Source organism: Gadus morhua, chromosome 14 (assembly GCF_902167405.1).
Source record: "Gadus morhua chromosome 14, gadMor3.0, whole genome shotgun sequence".
Lineage (NCBI taxonomy): Eukaryota > Metazoa > Chordata > Actinopteri > Gadiformes > Gadidae > Gadus > Gadus morhua.
The window spans coordinates 25223033-25246871 of record NC_044061.1 but is presented as its reverse complement, the minus strand read 5'-3'; positions in this window follow the sequence as shown (position 1 = coordinate 25246871).

Here is a 23839-nt window from a genome sequence, read left to right as displayed (position 1 = left end):
ACTTCATCGGCTGAACAGGGCTGTCAGGTCTCTTGAATGTTTACTTTTTTTTTGTGAGTGTATTTTTGTTTGCCGGTGCCAAGGCTGCAATGTTAGCTGTTTTTATCGGAACTGGAATATCGCTGTAGGAATTCATCTTTCACAGGGACATCATGTTAAAAGTGTTTGCAACCACTCCACTTTATATTTCAGCCTGGATTTGACTTGTTTAGCAGAAAAATATATATTCCAGATGCGAAGGCTGGAGTGAGCAGACAGATAGATTTGAACCATGATGCTGAAACCCCTGGGGGCCAGTGGAGCACGGCAGCACATGTTTCTCATTCTGCTTATAACAATATCAACAACATCATTGACCTGTGTCTGCAAAATGCAGAGTACAGTGTATAGCCTTCACATAGGGTCTCCCTTGCTAATTCAGCTTCATGAGATTAGTTTAGCTCAGATACATTTAAAACCTCCCTGACAGTGTGATATACAAGCAACCCCCCCCCCACCCACCCCCAACCTCCCTCATGGTATTTTGACTGAACATGCCATTGATGCCTGATCCGTTGCCAAGGTAACAGCTCATGGTTTTGTCTGGGGCCGAACATTGACCTGGATGTATTTCAGGAGCAAGACTTCTATTTGCCATTGAGGATTGTTGTAGTGGACTATTCTCATCATGAGCCATCGGTTTGTTGTAATATTAGGACAACAAATAATACAAAAAATAATAACCTGTTAATATTAATATAGACAAAGAGATTATTGTCTGATAGTGCCCTGTTAAATATCATGATCTACGTAATGACGTGAACATTCAGTCGGGTGTTTGATATTTGCTTGAGTAAAAACAAAAGTCTCTTGAGGAGTCGTTCATTAATCATTTGTGAAGCCAAGAGTCTGAGAGAGAAAGACAGAGAAAAATATTCGTAGCTTAATCGAATCGTAAACCAAAGTGGCATTAAATATTGCTTGGCAGAAACATCAGTGTATTTGTTATTGCATTCGCCAGAAAATAAAGAAAGAGAAAAACTAAACAGAAATGTTGTTTCTTCCTGAACTGTCATAATAGAAATGAAACTTCAGTCTGATGAGCACAGCCTTTATAAAGAAACATAAATACTGCTTGGAAAGACTTGAGAAATGCCGAGCCTTTAGTGACTTTGATCCCAGACAGAAACCCACTTTCATCTAAACTGCATCATTTAACCTGCTTTCGAAAAAAAAGAAACATCCATTGTATTTGGAGACGCCCATTCATCGCCGGTTGAACGAGAGGAGAGAGGGTTTGCTTGTCGGTTTTTAAAAGAAAGAGAGCGCTAGAGTAGAGGCTTTATAAAAGGTATGGTGAGCGACAAGCCCTAATGGAACTTAAAAGAGTATATTCTATTATTAAACTTCCCTTCATACCGTGACACGTGAGACAATGAAATCTGTGTTTATCCGAGGCGGGAGTATAAACGTTGAGGCTTTCCAGATCATTCCCCCGAGAGCTGCAACAGCTTTCCCTCCACCAGTATTTTCCAGTTATCACTCAAGTGACTAAAATGAGCCAATTATTTCTTTGACAACTATGTGCCAATTACAGAGATGTCTAGTCTGTTACCTTTGGTGGTGATGCTGGTCGGCTGGTTGAAGGAACTGGTTGGACCATATATATGTTCCAGACCAAAGCAATCCATATGAGATTGAAGGGGGTGACCAAGCTTTGGGTATCTGTCTGTCAATGTTTAACACCAGTGGCCTGAAAGGGAAGGAGAGTAGATTGCTTGAACCCATCTCCTTCATTTCAACCGTACTGCAGTGGGCGAAGTGAAGATGTTCTCTGAAACGGTAAAGGAGAAAGGGCCTTTTATGGTCAGCAGAACTACCAATTATTGGTTACATGATTACTTTTATTTTTAGAAAGGTAAAAAGACAACGTAACATTACACCGTCCATACTTATTTAAAAATAGGCCTGATTGAACGGGTCTACTAGATGTACTTGTGACTAGGTTTATCTTTGTAATTGTTTCACAGTACACATGCAGTGCTGCGTGTGAGCTCCTGATCTGCTAACAGTTTGAGTTTCGCTAGAGCTCGGTACACTAGCTAATTCATGAAGGCAGCAGCTGGATTCTCTCTTTTCATTCTCGATGAGCGCGGGTATAATTGCACAGGCGCATATTCTTCTTGATCCAAAATACTGATGTAACTGAGACACTATTTGCCATCTTTTTCCAGCCTGGGTCTCAGACCCCCTGTTTCCATTCTGGGGACGTTTTAGGTTGCCTGCACTTCTGAGGCTCTTAGCATTCGGCTCACAACATGCATAACTATGTATTGTCCGCGCCTTCTGGCTCAAATGTGTGCAAGGTGTCTTGTTATTCTCACAGCAATCTTCTCTGAGTTTCTATTAGTATACTGGGCTTACTTTTCTAACCTGCTAGTTACATGATGCTGAGAAAACGTAACAGGTTGTCCTAATTTATTCGTATCATGTACTGGGGATATTTCATTACTATTTTGCATGACCAATAGGTTATTGTCATTTAGATCGCAGTACATTTGAAATCCGCAAACAAATATGATTCTCTCATGTAATGTAGTGGAACATAATGTAATGATGTCAGTATTATAGTTAGTTATTTTAGTACTATAAGATGGTGTATTAAGTTTTAAGTTGTGCATTTAGAATTCACAGAAGTGCTTATTTGTTAAGGGAAATGCTTTACAGCATCTCTATTCTATTCCAAGTATACATGACAGCAGCCTATTCTTCAGTAGTTTGAGCGGTTCCCACTAGTTCTCGGTGATTCTCAGTTACCTCTGTGCTACAGATACAGACTCTCTTTCTGCTCTTCAGATGATGCACATGATTCAACCACAGTCCACGCAAGGACCCCTGGGGTGTCGGTCGTGGGGTTTCAGCACTTTCAAAAATCCTTTTTAACAATAGCCTTTCACACAAAGCAGGGTCGGCTTTGGTTTGAGAAACGTACATGTTGTGGTTGTTGTGGTAAAAAACAGTTTTGTTGAAAAAAAAACTAGCGGAGTGTACACTAAAGAGGCCATATCTCTGTATCTCAAACAGCTTAAATCAGTCTGTGTTTTTCCGCAGTGCAAATTCCCCAGTGCAGCATAAACACCAACCCCTAACAACAGTTTATTTTGTGTCAACAGAATCTGATATATTATTATACAAACGCTTGACCTTGAGCAGTTGCTGATGCACGGTGAGGCTAGTTATCCGCTACATCACACAACAACCCAATCAAAAGGAGCTCACACCCGATGCCTACTCTCTGACATCTGGCCCACAGTTCAGTTGGCGGCGGCTGTGAAGACGGGCTTCTAATGATGCGATCCATGCCACCGACAAGCAGCAGAGAGAGGGAGCGAACAATGAGATGGGATGAAAGGCTTTCCTCTGTAAGACCCTGAACTGATGCCATGCTAAGAACCATCTGCCTCAAACTTGTACAGCCTGTCATCTCTGATTCTAATGCAGCATAACACAACATAGGCAGAGACGGGGCCAGAACGCTGCACACTGCTACGGGCTGTTCGGTGGCGATGGTGTTACTGAGTTACAACATTGGAGCACGACTTTAGTTTAGACAAAACACTACACAGTGCGGTCGCGTTACCCTTCGCACCCGAGGATGAATTCTCATGCCCATGGGCTGATTGGCATCTGCTCTAATGAGCGGATTTTCTGCTGACCGGCATCAATGTATCCATCAATTAACATATCCCCAACTGCTGTCAACATCCAATCACATTCATCAACACATTAGGACTCTTGGAAAAAACACATAATTTTTCAGGACAGCAATGGGTCCAGACCTCTTCATGTTTGTTTATATCCTGAGCTATGGAAGGGTATTGTAATGTCTCAGCCACACTGTTGACCACTCCATATGGAAGACAATAATAAGTCTGCTGTCATATTCTGTTCAGAAGCAAACTCATGTTGTAATGCGTCTTACGATTCTCATGTAATTTCCCCCCTGTATGAGCGGTACAGGTGATATTCATCACTCATACACAGAACAGAGCCCCAGGCCTCCTGCTGTCACCTGACAACACCACCTGAGCAATATCCCTCTCCTCCATCTGATCAGAGCACCACCTATATTAACCCGTGCTTAAATGAAGCCCTTTTGGACACACTAGATCTGGATCCATGAATGAGGCAACATAAAGAGCCACACATTTTATATCTTACAAATATGTAACGATTAATGCGATTTCCTTTGACATCGTTTGTCCTCTATCCCGCAAATGAGTCTGTTGAATCACTGGAAGACCAATACAGTTATGTGTTTCGACAACACATGCTAAGTAAATGTATAAGTAGGCTAATGAGTATTATCGGTGCAGTACACCTCTGAATTGTAGTTATGGATTAGTAAGAAAGAAAACCCTGTAACTCAAATGAATCAGAGACAGAAAGGAACGTGAGAAATAACTCTTTGTTCAATTATTTTTTATAGCACTGGTTGTTACACATTGCATTGGTGCAATGTGTCACTGATAGCTATCGGTGTTTTCCAAATTCCCATTTGACTCTGGCCTTTCACAGCCATGTTCCATAATGTAGTCATTCAGAGCCACAGAGAGAGGACGCGTATTGTCTGCCACAGCAACATTCTTCCTGATATTAGCAACATGCAAACCAAAATCAGTATTTGCATATGACGGTACTGGGGGCCAGGGTTCCAGCACTCTGAATGGGAAAATCCCACACTTTCCACTATCTATGTTATTGCTTTCTTTCAGGTTTTGCAAGGCCAGTAGCAATATTAAATATTGTTTCAATAAGGGATAATTTGATAGTCCTGCTGAAACATTAATTTAAGGCATTGCTCTCCATATGTTTGTTCTTAAATAAATATATTCAATGATTTAAAATGTGATACGCTTAACATAAAACCAATCTGGAATAGCTCAATGATTTTAAATAGAAAAAAATATCAGTTTGATCCACTTATTCATCAAGTGTTAATAAAACACAAGCTTTGACTAAAACCCGGCCAAGCATGGGTGGTTTATCCACAGGAAACTTAAGTATTTTAATGCAGGCAAGGTAAGCTTGGTAATTAGTTTATAATTAGCTTTATTACACAAAAAATTGCAAGTGATTTAGCAATGGCTCACTCCTTGCACATTCGATGTGGCTGTAATTATGATATGTAAATGAGAGAGTTTCAACTTAATCTAGGAAGAAAAATAACAAATTTGCTTTTGTTTTAAGGGGGATTGGTGTCTAATTGTGCATTTACTTGTGCACAACAATATTCATAAAACAGCCTAATGCCTTTTCCGTGACCATATCATAACATAATGAATCATAATAACGCTTCAGAACTGCAGGTAAGTATCATAAGCTATTATATTTCTCATTTGTGTCATGCATTTTATAATTATGATTAACACAATGCATAATAATCACTGCAAGTATACCATATAATAAGATCATAGCTAATTCAAAGTTAAAAGACCATTATGAGTAATTGATAATAAAGATTATACCGATTTTGATACTAGCAGTAGACAGACGAGAATTGGCTTTTCCATGTTTTTATTTGTTTGTGTTTGGATGTGAGGTTCAAGCTGGATTAACGTTCTGCAGACCCAACGTCCACAAAGTTCATGTTCGGGACTACAGAGTCATACACTCATACCTTCCCGTGTGCGTGTCCGTGTGTACGTGTTTGTGTAGGTCAACGACCGACCGGTGTGCGACAGAGAAAGAAGAGTGATTTGGGCCTTACCAAAACCAGAGTTGCACTGAAGTAAGCATTTTGAAGTCTAGTCAATTGCATTTGTACAGCCCTCAATCAGTTACAGGATTTCTAGATTTCTTTTGTCTTGAACCATATTTAACTAAACTGTATTTAACCCAACTGTATGTCCATGCATCTGTATACAGTTGGCCTCTCTGCTGTACAAGTACAAGACGAGGCAGAAAGTATTTCAGCCTGTTTCTTTGTGTGCATCAGTCACGCTTTAGCACGGTTATTATGGTCTGTCAGAATGTCTCAGTCCATATAACATGGGATGAACAATGTCTAAATCAAACAAATATAGGATCAAACAAATCCTTCATGAGCAAAATAAATGAAAAGCCTTTTTGCCATGCCATTTTGTGGAGGATCAAAGCTTCTCATTAGATTTGTTGCATATGCCAACTCCGGCTTGGATTGTTATCAGTAAAACTTAGCAAAAATGGTAAAGTCTTGCCGAGTTTAAATATTTTTTCAGATCCGATCATATGATTCACTATTTTTTTCAGGGCACAGAACACCAGAAAAACCCACTTGTTTGAAGCAGAAGACTGTATCTGTAGCAACATGAAAAGGGAGGTACACAACATTTGATTAAATATGGATTACTTTATCATGTCATAAAATTTGGTCATTCTTAAAACCATAATCAGCCAATAGGGACCCTAGTAACTGAAATTAACTGCACGAATAGATAAAAACTATCCATAGGCCTACAACCCAAAATAAACAATTGAGACTTTGGTTCTCCAAAGCAATGAAGTGCACTCTATTTCATCTGTAAAGGAACAAGGCTGAGGCAAGCACTTTTGTTTGTCGAAAGCCCAATAAAACCTTCCCAGAGCAGAAGAGGAAGTAATAATCTCCTTGTGCATGAACACTTTTCCAACACCAATGTTGAAAGGTGAAAGGAATACCGTGTACTGTTTAGTTATTGAGCAGAGGCTGTACCCAACACAACATGGTGAGGTTAGCTACCTCATTGGGCAGATTAAGGAGGCCTCTAGGTTAGCATGTCTGTGAGTCGTTTCCTAACATGGTTGTGGTTGACTGTAGGCGGGTCGATTATAGGTCAACGTTGACCTCATCATTGTTTCAAATATCGACTCAATGTGTGGATATGTGGTCGGACACCAAAGCTTCAGACTTACAAGGTTTGAATAGAAGACCCTTCGGATCTTAACCATTGACTAAATTAAGTATTGGTGCTGGCCAGCGAAAATGTTGGCTTTTTAAACCACATTTACAAGACTGGCTGAGTTATGGACGGAGCCAAGCCTTCTGGAGACGTCGACCATTGTTAAAATATGTGACTTGTGACCACCGTTTCTTCTGTTCAGTTTGTGTACTACACCATCTTAAAACATGTCCCTTTGTGAAAAGGTTTCAAAACACAAACACACACAAAGGCTCAAAACATAATTTGCTTCCCGTGAAGTTAATATTTGTGGTGTAAACATGTTTTTCAGTCATGAGGAGTAACAAGGGATCTTTAATAATTTAAACATTCACACTTATTTCATAAACAGTTTCTGCTGTCTTATTGGAATGAATTGTAGCTTGGACAACATCCTGGCTAACTGCCTCATGGAATGACTTGGTCTCTCTTTCCCTTTTTATTTACTTATAATTAATTGTCTAATTACCCGCAGACAGCGGTTGTGAGCGCACAAAACCAATGTTGGAGGTGTAGCCCGGTGTTTGGTTTATTTTCTGCATGTTTACCATCGCCTGATGTCCCTGAGCCACTAAAAGCAACAAAGCCACGTTTCCAATGACAAATCGGCCTGTCGGGTTTCCAAAGTCATTTGTTACATCCAAGTCCTTTCCAAGAAACCAACTAACACCAAATACACCAGGTGCGGTGATGCTAGCTCGGGATTCGCAGAACGCCACCACTGTGACTTTGGTCGCCACTTTCTTTGTCATCCAAACCCTGCTTCATGCAGTCTTTGTGCCGCCCTGGAAGAGGTATTTAAATGGAGCTAGGTTGACGCTCATTATATTGGACCAGCCGCGGAGCAGTATGTAAAATGTCATCTTTGCTTTGTGTTGTTGACTTGAGTGGAGGCCTGTTATTGTGCAGGGAAGAATATGTCAGAAAGCCCTGTTTCCTCTCCCTCCCTTCGGGTTGCACAGAGCCTGATATGATTTGATAAGAAAACAAGGGTGACATCTTTTTTGTGTGTGTTTGGTATGTAGGAAAGAGGGAGAGGAGGAGGGCATAAGCAACAGTAAAGGAGATAGACAGAGAGAGGGAGAGCGAGAGGGGAGCGGGAGAGAGAGAGAGGAGGAGGGCATAAGAAACAGCAGAGGAGAGAGACAGAGAGAGGGGGAGAGAGAGAGGGAGAGAGGGAAATAACTGAGACAGGAAAGGACAGGCTGACAAAGACAGAGGGGGAGATGAAGAGAGCGGCAGAGTGACACGATGACAAAGATTGAAATTTAGATAGTGGAAAGGAGGAGAATGAGGAACAGAGTGGGACACGGTAAGGACAGACAGGGCTGACAGACCGGCAGACAGACAGATCGCTGAGAGATGGGTAGACCGAGGGAGTCTGAGAGCAGAGGGACAGACAGGTATGTTAAAATAAGCCAGAGTTGGGGGGGTGAGGGGGGTTTGAAGTGTAATCTTTTCTGCTCCAAACACTCTCCTGTCTCCTGATTTCCATGTTGATTGTCTCTAAATCGAGACGGTCTAAACAGGCAGCCACGGTGCTCCTTGTCTCTCATCATGAGCCCAAAACCGTTTCATTTCTCAGGACCGACAGGGGGCACTTCTCTCAGGCACCCCACCTGGATCTCACCGCCGCTCATCCCCTCTTTCTGTTTGCACAGCCCTCGGCTGCGTTAACCACAGAGATAGTGTCACGGCAAATGGAACAACGCACTCTAGCGCGAGCTCTCGCGCATGTGCCTCCTCACAATCACCCAGGCTTGGGAGTGAAAGAGATGCACCTACCTACACGGCGTTTCTTGCAAAGACGTATACAACGACAATGAAGGCGGGTTCACAGAATCTGGCCTGAGTCGTGAACACGAGGCTATGTGTTGGTGCACTGCCTAAGTGGTCTGCCATTCATAGCTAATGCTTTCAATCATTCAGGGCAGCTGCAAATGATCCCCTCTGTGAGGAGTCTTGGGCAATTGGATGCACTGTTTATTACCTGTGAGCAGCGCCGCCACAAAGGCCCAGCTGTTCACACCGGCCCCATGGAGGCAGCGTCGGCCGCGGCGGGAACAAGTCGGCTGCGAAAACAAAGAGGCAGAAAGTCAAATGAATGAATCGATGGAGGGTTGGTTAAAGATTAGTGTATTTCGTCGATGATTGATGACAAATCATCGACAAAATCATCTAGCGTTTCAATCAACAGCTAGGCTCACGCACACACCCACGCACGCACACACACGCACACACACACACTATTCTCTGTGCATATGAATATATATCGGAACACAGGCATATGTGTATATTTATGATATTGATATAAATGGTTGGGAGGATGCCAAAACACTTGAGTCACGTAATTCTGCGGCCGCAGGACAAACTCAAACCAGCCCGCCAAAAGCAGGCTGACAAACGCCTGTCTTGGTAACTCCTGCACAGGGAGCGTTTCATATTCCCTGTGCGGTATTCCAACACATTTAACAGTCCTTTCCAGGGAGCCAATGTTTATCCTTGCGTCTTGATTTCCTCCTCACTCCTGTAGCGGGAGTGCTACAGATAGCGTCTTTCTTCTGCCTCTCCATGGCGGAGGGCAGACTGCAGCTGGGCGCTCCGCGGCGCGGTCAAGGCTTCTCTGAATGTGTAATGGGGACGCTGCCTGCATCTTAACCACGTCCATTAAGGCCACATACGCTCTGCATGCTTTCTTCATCGTTTCTTCTGTTTCTGCCACGGTCCGCCTTTTAATTGAGGGAATTTTGTTGATCAAAAGTGATGAACTCGACTCGATTCTTTGTGTGTTTTGTTTTGTAGTGTGTGTGTTAGTGTGAGTGTATGATTTTCACTAAGTGTGTGTGTGTTCATTTCATTGTGTTGAGCTGTGCGTTGGGGTACGTGTGTGTGTATGTGTGTGTGTGTGTGTGTGTGTGTGTGTGTGTGTGTGTGTGTGTGTGTGTGTGTGATTTGTGTGTGTGTGTGTGTGTGTGTGCGCCATTCCGGGCCTTTCTCTACATGCACTATATTTCATTGCAATGGTGGATGTTTGCATTGAAGAGGGGCCGGCCTGGCCCCCTCCTCGTAAATTAAATTAACGAACGATGCATATATTTGTTAGTGTAAATAGGGGAAGACCAATGAGATCTCGTTAATCACTTTTACTGGTTGTGTGGCCCTCTGACTGGAAAGTTCCACTTTAGCCCTCAGGCTTTCAGACAAAGAGGCAGGTGTTATCTGTCCGGGAGCTGATACACAGCTCTGAAACACGAGGGCGCTACATTGTATTGCAGACGTCTGTTTTTTGTGTGTCTTGTCTTTTCTTAAGCGTTGTCTTTTTGGTTTTGTCCTGATACTATGTATGGTAATGTGTGTGAACCATTCGTTTTCTTGGCTGGTAAAAACTGACACGCAAGGTGGTGGTGAAAGACTAGACATCGTTTTCTCCAACGGGGGGTTTAGTGTGGTCAGGATTATGTTTGAAATGACATTGAGTAGATCATGTATGAATTATCTCTTCAGTATGAGTCAAGACAGCGAAACACTGCTGCACATAGTTAGCTAGCATACGACGGATGATGGCTTTTGAAACAGCCAACCATGGCAGATAACACAACTAGGCCACAGTTTAATTCACTTATGGCAGCCAGGAATAGCACAAGTTATGCATTCCCAGAGGACAGGAAAAGACTGATGACAGTATTGTCATGAAATACTTTGTCAACATTGACCAAAGGTCTCCACTACATGTACTAACTGTCACGTTTACTTTCCTTCATCCTTTGCTAGGTCATTCAGTAAACATTCTTTTTCTTTTATGTTTTTCACGTTTCATTTTTGTCACCTTTTGATCACCGTAACTATACATTGTGTGTTTTGGTTCGTGATTTGTTTGAAGTCTTTGCTCGCATCGGTTTCTAAGCAGGAGAAGATCGCACATCGAACGTGGATCTTGGCATCGCTCCGCTGGATCACATGACCTGGAAGCACAGCCTGAACGAGCATGTGGAGCTCTGCTAAGACAACAAGGCTGACAGACTCTCAACGTACATTACCGTCCGCTCCGGATGGCTGGGTGCGTTGTTTGGAAAAAACTGACGTTTGTCACAATTACACGTTGAAAAGAATATGTGACACGTGCAGAGGTGAAGAATAGATGATCAAAACAGTGTTCTTGTGTTGCCAGTGTCTCTACAGTAACCTTATTCGGAAGGAATTAAAGAAAGAAACAAAGAAAGCATGAATGAATGAAACTCATTAATTTCTTGTACCACAGCTGATAACTTCACAACAAACCTCTGTCCATTTACATTTACGTTAAGCTAATTTAGCAGACACTATTATCGAAGGCGATTTACGATTAGTACATTTGTCAGAAGAAAGAAAAACAATTTATCCCGAAACAAACTGAACATGGTAATCATCTATTTATTAATTTAAGGTAAAAAGGAGAGGTTCCATTGGTAGAGTCTGGTGCTGGGTTGAGAGGCGTCTTTTCCTGCTGCAGTGTTCTCCCAGCATAGGGCCTGCGTCTGTCGGCGACGATAGCTCTCCTTCGTCTGTCGCTCGTTCATCTTCACACTCCCAGAAGACTTGAGTTATCAGGTTCGACATGAGGCTGGGAGGCCAGCTCTCCACAACCATCCACCAGAACCACCTCCTCAGTGGGGTAGGGAGAGTCTGGGATGCTGGCCCTCCACCACCATCCCAGCTGCCCTGAGAATGCAAACAGCTGCTCACTGGGTTGAGTTATTCCACAACTTCTCAAAGGGAGACAGCAATTATAGCTCTGGGAAATATGTACCACTTGCTTTGCCTTAACTAATTGGATGTTTTTGTAAACGACTATGGTGCTATGTATGCTTTTCATTTTTGGAGCAAAAACTTAATTAGATGTCATGTTTTAATTTGCTGAAGTGAAGTGATAGGTTTTTTTGGTGCATCATTACCAATAATATGCATACCATAGCATATATACATAACAATTATGGTAAAAATAAAAAATATATGGTGTTAACATGCTCCTAGAGTTGACACACACACACACACACACACACACACACACACACACACACACACACACACACACACATACACACACACGCACATGTGTGCTCCAAAGGAAGGATTCTTGTTCTATTGGTGGCGATGGATCTTTTGAGCTGCATACTTACAGCATATTATGTGTATTTCTTTAGCAAAGGCAGTTCTGAGGGTTCTCTCGCAGCTCAGAGGGATTTTTTTTCCCTCCGTCGGTTGAGTGTATAAGGGAAAAGTAGGTCATAACAAACACGAGGCTTGTTAACACGGGGTGTGGATAAAGAGACACATGCCCCCAGTGAACTAATCAGCACAAGTACAAAAACTCAACCATCACACTCCCATGTAAATGTTTCAACTAGCGCCGCAAGGAGAACACGTTAACTTTTCCTCTTTTTTATTGAATCAAAGACGACGCATCAGATCAGGAGATTAAAGATGCGTTCTTCACACAGATCTGGAATGAAACCTTGTCAAACGCTCTACATGTGTCACAGTACTGCATTGATTGAGCGTGGCATCCTGTTCATTCACAATCACACACACCCACGCACATGACGTAGCCTCCTACACGTCAGCTCTGCTAATTCAACTCATTCCGGATGGTGTACAAGAGGCTGCGCGCTATCACAGGTAGTTACCACTTTGAGTCAATTGTGGTTCTCTGTGTGCTTGGTGTCCTCGCACAGTTGCATATCGGGATCTTAATGCATAAGCCGTCCTTATGCGTTTTCCTTGCGTCGTGTCCCATTCAAAGCAACTGGTTGCTGTGTAACGGCAACACCATCAAATCTATTGCACTGATTTCAAACGTAATTTAACAGCGGGGGAAAAAAAATAAAAGTCTGAGTATATGCTTCTGAGGCAGGAAAAGGAATTCACAGCGTTCCAAATCAATTTCTATATTGTGATGAAGTCATGATTTTCGGAGAGTATGGAATCGTCAGGCGATGAGGGGCCCGGTTGGCTGCTCTGATAAAGGACTAATGATGGCGCGATTGGATGGGGGGCTGCGGAGACGAGGGGGCTGCTGGTGGGAATGAAGGGAAATGTTACTACTTTAAGGGGAAGAGAGACAGAAAAGGAAGAGAGCAGAGAGAGGGAGAGGGGGAGAGAGAGAGGGATGGGAAGAGGGGGAGAGAAGGAGAGAGATATTGGGAGGAAGAGAGAGAGATGGAGAGAGAAAGGGAGAGATAGGGGGAGAGAGGCAGGGAGAGCGGCGAGGAGATAGAGAGAGAGAGAGAGATTGGGAGAGAGGGAGGGAGAGAGAGAGCAGAGAAGGGTAGAAAGAGAGGGGGAGAGAGGGGGGGGGGGCAGAGAGGGAGATGGTAGGGGGAGAGAGACAGAGAGATGAGGGTGAGAGAGATGGGGAGAGGGAGAGAGAGGCGGGGAGAGAGGGAGGGAAGGAGAGAGCAGAGAGGGGGGAAAGAGGGAGAGAGAAAGAGATGGGGAGATGGTGGGGGGAGAGAGAGAGAGAGAGGGATTTGGGTAGAGAGAGAAAGAGAGAGAGAGAGAGAGAGAGAGAGAGAGAGAGAGAGAGAGAGAGAGAGAGAGAGAGAGAGAGAGCAGAGATGGTAAGCACCATCTGCATTGCAGCACACCTCCTGAGAGTTGAAGCTGTGGAGATGAACATTTACACCGATCAGGAAGTTACGTTGGGGGGGGGGGGGGGGTTGAGGTTATAGCATACAGTAGACGGACAATAATGTTTATATAAAACTGTTGAAAAGCGCTGCCCTCATATTGCCTGTTGTCCCTGAAAGAAAAACAACACAAAGAATACCGGCTTCTGTTCTATATCTGATCTACACTTCCCAACTGCAGAAGAGACTTCAGAAATGGCTTCTTTTAAGTCAGCATATTAGCCTCACACCTCTGATACACGAACAACACCAAGAAACGCTCAAATCCAATGTTGGTGATGAATCATGAATGGTATTGTGATTCGATGTACAGTAAACCGTGTCAAGGACATCGTTGGAGCATCTGCATCCAACGATGAAAAACAACTAACAACATCTCACACACGTCCCTCTCCACGCCTAAACGCTCAGTGAGATGCATTAGCTACAGGACGTGTAGCCCTGCTGGTCCTGTGTAGGGCCTGTCACCCTTTAGACAGAAGCAGTGGCTCACAGACGAGTTCACTGCTCCCTAATTAAACAGGAACCACTCCTTGGTAGCGGACACTTTATTGATGGCATCGTTAATGATGGTCAGGTTTAATTTGCAGACGTGCCCTCGGATCAGGGGCCGCGGACACCTGGCTGAACAGCTGCACGCCTCTAATTGCTATTCCACTTAATAAACAGCAACTGTGGCTTGTTGAATATTACACGGATACGTTTGGTCGGGCGCGGGGCTCACGGGTAGGGGCGGTGCAGCACACTCTCAACCCCTCGTGTTTGGATCGGGAGGAATGTGTTTTGTTTAGATGGATGATTGTGCATGCAATGCAACGGAACAATGACACAAAGGAGAAAATATGGAAAGGTTTGAAACACCGTTGAGGTCCACTTTCTTATGTTGTCGTCGTCATCATCGTCAAGAAAGTTGATGTTATTTGCCGGAATAACTCTCACCAGCAATAGCCTGCCTGACCTGCTCGCACTCACAAACGCACGCACGCACGCACGCACGCACGCACGCACGCACGCACGCACGCACGCACACACACACACTCAAACTCAAACACATTCAAACTCATACAGACACTCAAACTGAAGAAAGCACGCACACACAACTCACACACACATACAAACGCATACTCAAACTCGCACACGGAAACACACACATACATTCAAACAAACACACTCAAACTATCACACACACACACACACAAACACACACACACACACACACACACACACACACACACACACACACACACACACACACACACACACACACACACACACACACACACACAAACACACACACAGCCACAGTGACAGAGTCACAAAGCCTTAAATGATCAGTGAATTGAGCAAGGCATATGTTACAGTTGCACGCATTCCTAATCCCCTGCTGTCACCTAATAATACTTTTCTGGATAACAGAGGAATATAATTCACCTATGCAAATTAAGTTGAATATCCACAGTTTGTGCTATTCTAAGGACTAGAACATAGGCAGTAGAATAATGAGAAATCATCCGGCAGCATGGCTGATTTGATCGTCTCCTGCCCTCACAAATAACCTTTTCATATGGTAACCTTCTCTTAGAGACATCACTCTGACGATTCAGATACAAAGGTGAGAGAGAGAGAGAGAGAGAGAGAGGGGGGAGAGGGGAAAGGGGGAGGGGGAGACGGAGACGGAGACAGAGAGAGAGGGGGGGGGGAGATAGGGGGAAAAGAGAGAGAGAGAGAGGGGGAAGAAAGAGAGACAGAGATTGAGAGGCATCATAAGTAGATTAAGCCTATCACAGTCCAATTCACAAATGTATGCAAATCATCTGGCAGCTATAGTTCAAGAGGGGAGTGTTGGAGGCGGGGCCTAAATGTGTTTCCGTGGTGACCCTGCCTTTGTCTCCTCCAATGAGGTCAAAGGTAAAGTGAGGCGCTACACAAAAAGGACATTATTCATTCCAAATTACTATTTTCAGCATTCAATACTGAAGCAACATTGTAAGCATCTTCATATCGATTTAAATAAAAACAAAAAAAGCATGGAGTACCATCAATGCAAAGTCTGTTTTGCATTTAAATAGGGCTGTATGTAAATGAGATGTGTGAATAAACTCAACAATAGGTACCAATGTTCGTGGGCATTGCATACACTTAAAGGTGTATTATTATATTCAAACAGATATTTGATTGTGTGCATATGCTAGCAGTTGTGTGTTATGTGTTATGTATACAGGATAACTCACACTAGGCAGATTAAATTGCCCCATGTTTAACCTTCACAATGCCAAAATATACCAGTGGTTGTCAAAAAATTACACAAACTATAAAAGACACTGCATACAAACTGAACAAATATGTATATATATATATATATAAATTACCAATAAACATCTGTTCTATACTCTGCTATTCTCTTGGGACTTGGGACTTCCAATGACTTAAGAATGACCTTCTGGTTTGTGCCCCAGCAGAATAATGACCTGTCTTGGACTCATATCGTCTACCTATAGTATGTACCAGAACATCAGCACACGATGTGAGCTTCTCCAAAATGTTAGTGAATTCATGTATGTTTAGTATACATAAATCAATTCCAAGAGTGTTAACCTAACATTTAACCTTACATAAATTAGCAAATTTAGACCTATGTTATATGTGTAAGAACCAGAAGTTATTTCTCAATACTGGCCCCTGTGGTCGGTAAGTGAACTGCAGTCCACTCTGTGCGAGCTCCGTGGGTTCAGACAATAACAATCAAAAACGAATATTATTTATAACTACAGATATACATTGTATGAAGAGAAATAATGATGGAACAGACATTTTGTCCATTATCCAAGTCTAGACGTCGTTCCCTCGTTTTTCACTCTGAAACCTGCCCAGTTCAAATTAAGTTGAAATCAGAAATATACGCAACGTCGGAAATCTCTCATTGTTGAAGTTAAATTACAACCGGTTCATATACTGCCAATGAAAAGTTAAGATTGTTGCATTGTTACATTGTTAAATCCTACACATAGTCCCTTTAAGACGACAGTTTTCTAATGCTAATGATAAACCTGTGTTTCCTCCATACATCCTGACTCCAGAGAGATCCAGGCTTAGTCTATGGACAGCCTATGTCCCTGTTGGATACTAGTATGATGACCTATGTTACGTTCACATAACCTTGAATCACTCCCTGACACACCATAATATGTAACTATAGGCGGATCTCCTCATTGTTCTGAATACCAAACATGTAATCATGGGCAATATGCATCATAGCTATTTGTCCGATATTTCAGTCAACTCAACCGAAGCGGTACTAAACACGACCGTCCGCAGTGAACAGTCAACGCTGGGGGGATACAGACCCCCTACCTGGACCTCAATACGAAGACCACACAATTGTGGGTAAATCACGTACTTTGACTTACCTAAAGTACTATTTGACATTCTGAAGGCGCACTGTGTGTGTGTGTGTGTGTGTGTGTGTGTGTGTGTGTGTGTGTGTGTGTGTGTGTGTGTGTGTGTGTGTGTGTGTGTGTGTAATATATAATCCCAAGTAGCCCATTATAATAAAACAATGGTTGTCTCGTGGGGCGAGATTGTAAAATCCCTTCAGACTACATTGCTGTTATTACTCTGCTAGGCTTATAATTACAAAAAAAACGTTTTATAATTACAAAACAATCCCGCACCTTCCATAAGCGAGCCAAGATCAGGAGGGCTTCAGTGTGGTGCATGGCTCTCTCTCCAGGAACACGCTCTGGTTCAAAAGGGAACATTGGAGGGTAGCATGTTTCAGAATCATGACTGTAGGCCTTGAATTAAGAGCAGGACAATAATTCCCCTTGCAAAGTATCAGGCAAGTGGAAGATTATATCCATATTGCGTTTGAGTTCCCTGGGCAGACGCATGCAGACGGACGCAGTGCGGCTAACTGCTCTGTTTGGTTCCTACGGCAACACTTAGCTCGGCTTCATTTTCTGGCTCGGCTCCGCTCGCCGTCAAACGGACACACTTAAATCTCACAGTGGAAACCGCTTTTTAAGAAGACTTTGAAGGAGAGAATTATGCGGGGGGAAAAATATATTGCTGTTTAAATTAACACTTTTTTGAGGCCTTATATTTTTACTTAGCCGGCACAAGCTGGCTTGCTTTCAGGACCAATCAAATGCTGAATAATAACAGCAAGAGCCAACTGGAGTATTTCCGCACAATTGTGATCATGTATGAGTTCTTTGCCTTAGGACTCTCTATTTCTTTCCCCATCTGCTATAATTTGCAAGTTCAGCTAAATGGTATTGATACAGCTTCTCTGTCGGTAGATACGTAAAACAACTTTAGAGTTAAACACAAAGGATTTGTGTGTTTCTTTTCTTGAGCATTATTTATCATTTTGAGCTATATTTCTTTCTATGGTTTGACATTGATATTCAGAGCATTAATTGGTTGTTAAGGTAATATGTAAATGCATGAATGTGTGTGCTATTCACTAATGAATGGTTATATGTTTTTGTTCACTTTGTGGAAGATTTCTTTTCGTGGAAGATTCAAATTATGTAGGTGTTAAGAAAATAATCTGAAAAATGTTGCTGGCTAATGGGTTTTATGGTTTAATAAAACATGTCATGTATGTTTTATTCTCATCTACACAGGGAAATGTGTGTCTGTGTGTCTGAGCGAGTGGGTGTGTGTGTGGAGAACAGTGAGCCTCAATGACAATTAATTAACTGGCATTAATAACAAGCAATATAACAAAAACATCTCTGAACCCATTGGTGTGATATGGATAACATTCCCGGGGAGAGCAAAGCAATTAAAGTTTTAATGATGAACATTGGTTTTCTGCAAGAGGAAACGGAGCTCTGCTGTTGACTTCATTAAGTGTGCTGAAGACCGGCTTCCTCCTCCGAAGATATATAAATAAAATAAACCACTTTAATTACTCGAGTGTCTTTTATCAGTTTTAGAGCATTTCACGTTTCACTTCCTGTTCATTTCGCCGTCACAATTGAAACACGACGTTCTGTTGTGAGGACCTTTTAAGAAAACATCGGCAAACATTGTTTTACATAATTCATTTTTAAACATTGGCGATACGGTGGGCCTACTTACTAAAAAACGAGTGCCTCTGATACCCGCGCAGATACATCAGTACGCTTCAAGTCAGTCCTGTGTGTTCCAGATGATTTATCTCATGTTCCTTCTCTACTACAGCTATTCTACATGTGAGTCCCACCATGGCACACTTGATCACAGCGTGACCATCACCGGAGTGATGAGGCAACGGGCCTGTGGTTCATGTTACAGCGGAAGGTTATCGACGCTGCCTGTACAGCAGAGAGCAGGCCGTCCGGTTCAATCGATACTTACAGTATAACAACAGTGTGTGACCATGAAGGAAAATGACCATGAAGAAGACCTTGTTTTACACGTGTATAGCAAACTTGATCAAGACGCCGTCGCAATCACATTTTAAAACGTTGCGCTGATTTAGCGTAGGCTACATCAATGCGGCCAATAATAACACAGATCGCAAAGGCAAGTGGTCAGGATTAACCAAGCTTGCTGGGTGATTAGATCGAGCCTCAGTCATGCAAGTGAGGAGCGTGATTTAAAAAATGCCCTCTGACTGCCTGAGGCGTACCCAGAGAGCGAGACTTTTCTCTTCGTTTTACTTTTAAGCGTTTGACAAGTGCCGTCTCCTCTTGTTACTGTCTTCCTGAGAGGGTAGCAAGCCATTACATACTGGGTCTAGCCCCCAGGTCGGCTACAGGACAATCCCTTACATTTGAGCATGTACATCCGCGACCTATCCCACTTGTTAAAGGTGAGGGTTTTCGACTCTGAACGGTGGGATGGGGATAGCCACATGACAATAAATACCCATATTTGGCCTTTTAAAAGGCACCTGAAGTTATTCAAGTGTTGAACTTGAATACAGTATGGCACACAATAGATTAGCTTAGTATGCTATTGTATGGTATGGTATATTGTGGTAATGGTATAGTTTGGTATAGTAGTCAATAGCATAGCATAACATAGCATACTGTAGGGTAGAATAGGATACATTATCTGTATTTCCCTGCTGCTACTAGACATCTGTTTTACTCAGGAAAACATCTCGACCACCACAATCACCCAACCCAAATGACCGGTGAATGCAGACTTCTTTAAGATACCCCATCTTTTATAGAACTCTCAGTAACCCATCTGTCATCACGAAAGAATTTCTACTCTTTGGACTTATGTTCGTCACGTTGAATTGACTCGCGGTACACAAGGCTTGCCCGGCGGCATTAATTGAGACATCTTGTGTTTTGATCAAGCAGAATGGGTGCCTCGAGTTTATGTCTTCTGAGCATCTTCAGTTTAGTCTGGTGTGTCCACTGGGATAAAGAAACACGGCATGGGAGAAAAAGCTGTCCAGGAACGTTAAGCGCTGTGTAACAGTGCTATAAGGGCTGGCTGCTCCGTGAATCCATCCACAGCAACTCCATACAGAAATGCGGAATAAAAGGCAAATCGACATCATTACAAATCTACAAATATTGAGTTGAAGGCTGATGTACGGCTGCATAAAGAACTAAACAGAATACAATCTTTGGATGCAGGAGGCAATTCTAATAATTAGATAAAAATGTATCAATTCAGCAGCAGTCTATTGGATGTCATTAAAATGTACGGTGACAAATAACCCAGGAGACAATTTTCCTCAGAAGAAATAGGTCACAGATTCAATTACAGTCAGTGAGGCATGGACTCAATCTATCATGCCAAATTAAGAGCATTTTAGCAACCTACTTTTCTCTCTGCATTTTATAGACACATTCAGTCTAGTGGATGGATTCTGGCAAAAGGAAATTATGTGTTTAGAGTTGTGTCTCTTTCTTAATACTATCCCTTTCAAAGGGTATAAACACTGGGAAAGCTGTTGAGCCCCATAGAGAGATGAGTTTATCTATCGTTTATCAAGGGGCAGTAGTTCATATTTTAACCATCTCTTTTTCTACAAGTGATAGAATGTCACCACACCCAGATCTAGAATATGGACAATCTGGGCGTGGGCCGAGGAGCTCTTGAGCAACAATATGGCCCTCCCTAATGAAGAGAAAATAATAAAAAGCCAATTGCTACACAGAAATCTGACATATGACACCAAGCTGAACCTGGTCGCTTGATCTTGATAATCATCCAATCAGAACGAAATAAAAGTTAGGGATGCAAGAAACACCCAAATATTGTGGTAAGAATACATGGCCCAAATCTCAGCGATGAATGGAATACTCGTTGAGGGTGCACCTTATTTAATAAACTAGGGAGACTGCCTTGTTTTTACTAATTTACAGAAATAGAAAGTCTGTTTTAATCTATATATATATATATCCTTTCCATATCTCACTCTGTCTCAGGACTCATAGCAGTGGTGTTGTCTTTAGTTCACATCACATATTGTGAGTGTGCGTGTGAACATCGATAGCTTTTCTAACTTGAAGAATGAACCGCGGTATGCTGCTGTACATTGCTGCCGTACATTTCAACGCATTACGTTGGACTTCTTCTTTTCATTAGCTGCCTAATTAACGGAACGGTTATATTTGGGAACCCTTCCTTTTCATTCCCAGTTGTTTGCGGAAATTACATGGATCCTTCAAGGATCATTCCTGTTCTTTCCACGGATATGGTGTCGTATCTACGAGATATTTACTGAAAATTTTGCAATATATTGAAAGCCCTGAGGTTCAGTTCACCTAAGATTGATAGCATAATAACTTAATAACATAAACTAGTCAATACTAATCAGTATCTTATTCACTTATCAATACTACTATTTACAGTACAATTAATTCAATAAAATTAAATGTGTATTTAGTCAATGAGACTGTGTGTAAATTGACAAGGAGAGGAAGAGGATCTTTATTGTGTATTGCTTCCACAAATGAAAAAGCCTCCACTGTTGTCTCTAAAGATCCACTTCTAGTGAAGAATTGTGCTCCAGCCATTTGGATAGGTCTGTGGCAATACCTCAGTGTCGATGTTCTTCCTGGTTTTTTTTGGTGAGATATATTTAGCTCTCTAAAAGTGTGTGTTTGACCTCTCCTCCAATGGGAGGTCACGCTAAAGGGTACCCTTGGTTTCTCTCGGTGGTGGCGGGCCCCCCTTCCTTCAGGGAGACAGAAAAAAAATGGATGCTCGCTGTCACTGCAGACCAAAGCCAGGAGCTCTCCGGTGACAACTCGAATCACCTCACCGCTTTACTTACACACACTTAGAGTAACTGCACTTACAGCGCAAGCGGAGTTATTGAACACAAATTATGATTCAAGTTCTTATTGATATTTAAATAACTCATATCTCCCAAACTCCTGGACTATGTTTCATATTATGTATAATATGTCCCAGTGTCTGTTGAAAACACCAGCATGAGTCATATACTGAGCAGAGGGACAGGGAGAGTTCAAGTTCAACAGACTTCTGTACCTTTGATGTAAAGAGGTTTTCCAAACCGTCCACTCATGGCGTCTAATCCAAGTCCAGACACTGTCTGCTTCTTCTTCAGTCTGGTCTGAAATACTTTTCTTTATTCCCGTTATTTTAGATTCTTTGATGAATAGCAAAATACAGTTTTAAAACAGTGGTCGGTATTGATGTAGTTGATCTTACATCAAAATGACAGACAAAATGTAAGGGTACTCAACAACCATTGAAGACCCTTATATCAATAGATTCATCTCTTACTTGGTGATGTTTTGTTAGGGTTGTCTGTCTTGCTCCGCTTCAGTGTGGATAGATAACTCTTTGGGCCAAGTACTTTGGGCATTAAATTGGACTCTTATTCTGTGCTCAGTTTGATCTTAAGCTTGTACAGTACCGTGGTGAATATTTGCTTCTGAAGAAAGCCCTCTCTAAAGCAGGCTTTAATAATTCATGGTGCCAGATTTAGATTTGTGCTCTACTGCACAGAAACTGGGAATTCTCCACCCTATTACTCGAGTGTCCGCGGAGCTGCCTTCTCTGACTTTGCTGTGGAGTTGGAACAACTTTTATTTCATATTCTGTCCCATTACTCTTTATTGTAAATTGCCAGGAAGAATAATTCAATGACACCGTTAAATGATTCAGGCTGTGGTATGAGGACACTTTATCAATGACTTCCTTTCGGAAGTTGCTTTGTGTTGTTTATTTAGCAAACAGAATAATCCCTTCCCAGTGTTGCCTTTAAACTAAAACGAAATAGAAATCAAATTATTGATACAGCCCATTTGCTGCTACCGGGTCCTTTTATGCTGCCAGATCATAGTGCATGGTTAAAGGAACGGTTCACCAATGAATTCAGCTATTCATTCATTGAAAGATGAGTAGCATTTCAGTGACTGCCACGGAAAGTCTTCATTTGTTTCCTTAAAGCAGGGCGTTCAATCGCCGCGGCTGGCCTACTTACATGTTAATGTTATTGCCGTGATTGAGGAATGGATACCAGGCAGTTGGTGGTTTCTGGTGCAAATGCCATGGAAATGGAGCAAAAATCATTTGTAGTGAGTAATGTGTGTTTGTGTATGCATTAAGTGTTTTGGTTTCCCTTTGCATGCAAAATATCACCTAGGTAATTGATTCTGTCGGGTTCATTAGCCACAATTTGTGTACGAGATGGGCTGAAAATGAGAGTCGTCGATTAGCTAGATCATGTTTTTGGAAATTATGCAGTGTCTTTAAAGGCTGCGCACATATTTTATGTATGATTAAGGCTTAGAAAGGCCATTGAACCTGCCAGAGTGTTTTTTAAAACCTCAATGAGTGGATGAATGAAAACATAGAAAAACATGAAATATTAAATGCATTTGAAATGTTTTGGTCACTGCCAACTATTTGATTTGTTTGTTGTTGTGAATATTAATATGAGAGGCTTAAAGGGCCATTTAACCTGCCATGATGTTTTTGAAGATTAAAAATGAAATGCAACGAACACCGTTTCTTTCTTGTCACCAGCACACCTTAATAAGCAAGTTATTAGGCGCTCATCTTACGGTTGGAAGGCATTGTCCGCTGAAAGGTGTTTGGTGTGGAACCGACACCAGCTCAGGCTGGTGTTACTTACACTCACGGTATAGTAGTTAAACAAAGAACCAACACAATAGTGTGTTAGGACCCGGGGGGATTGCTTAATGTGCCAAAGGTTTTGTAATCATTTACAGAAAAATACACTGAAGAGTTGCTATTCTCATTGGCACGTGAAAGCTGATGTGAATGCCAATGACCTCG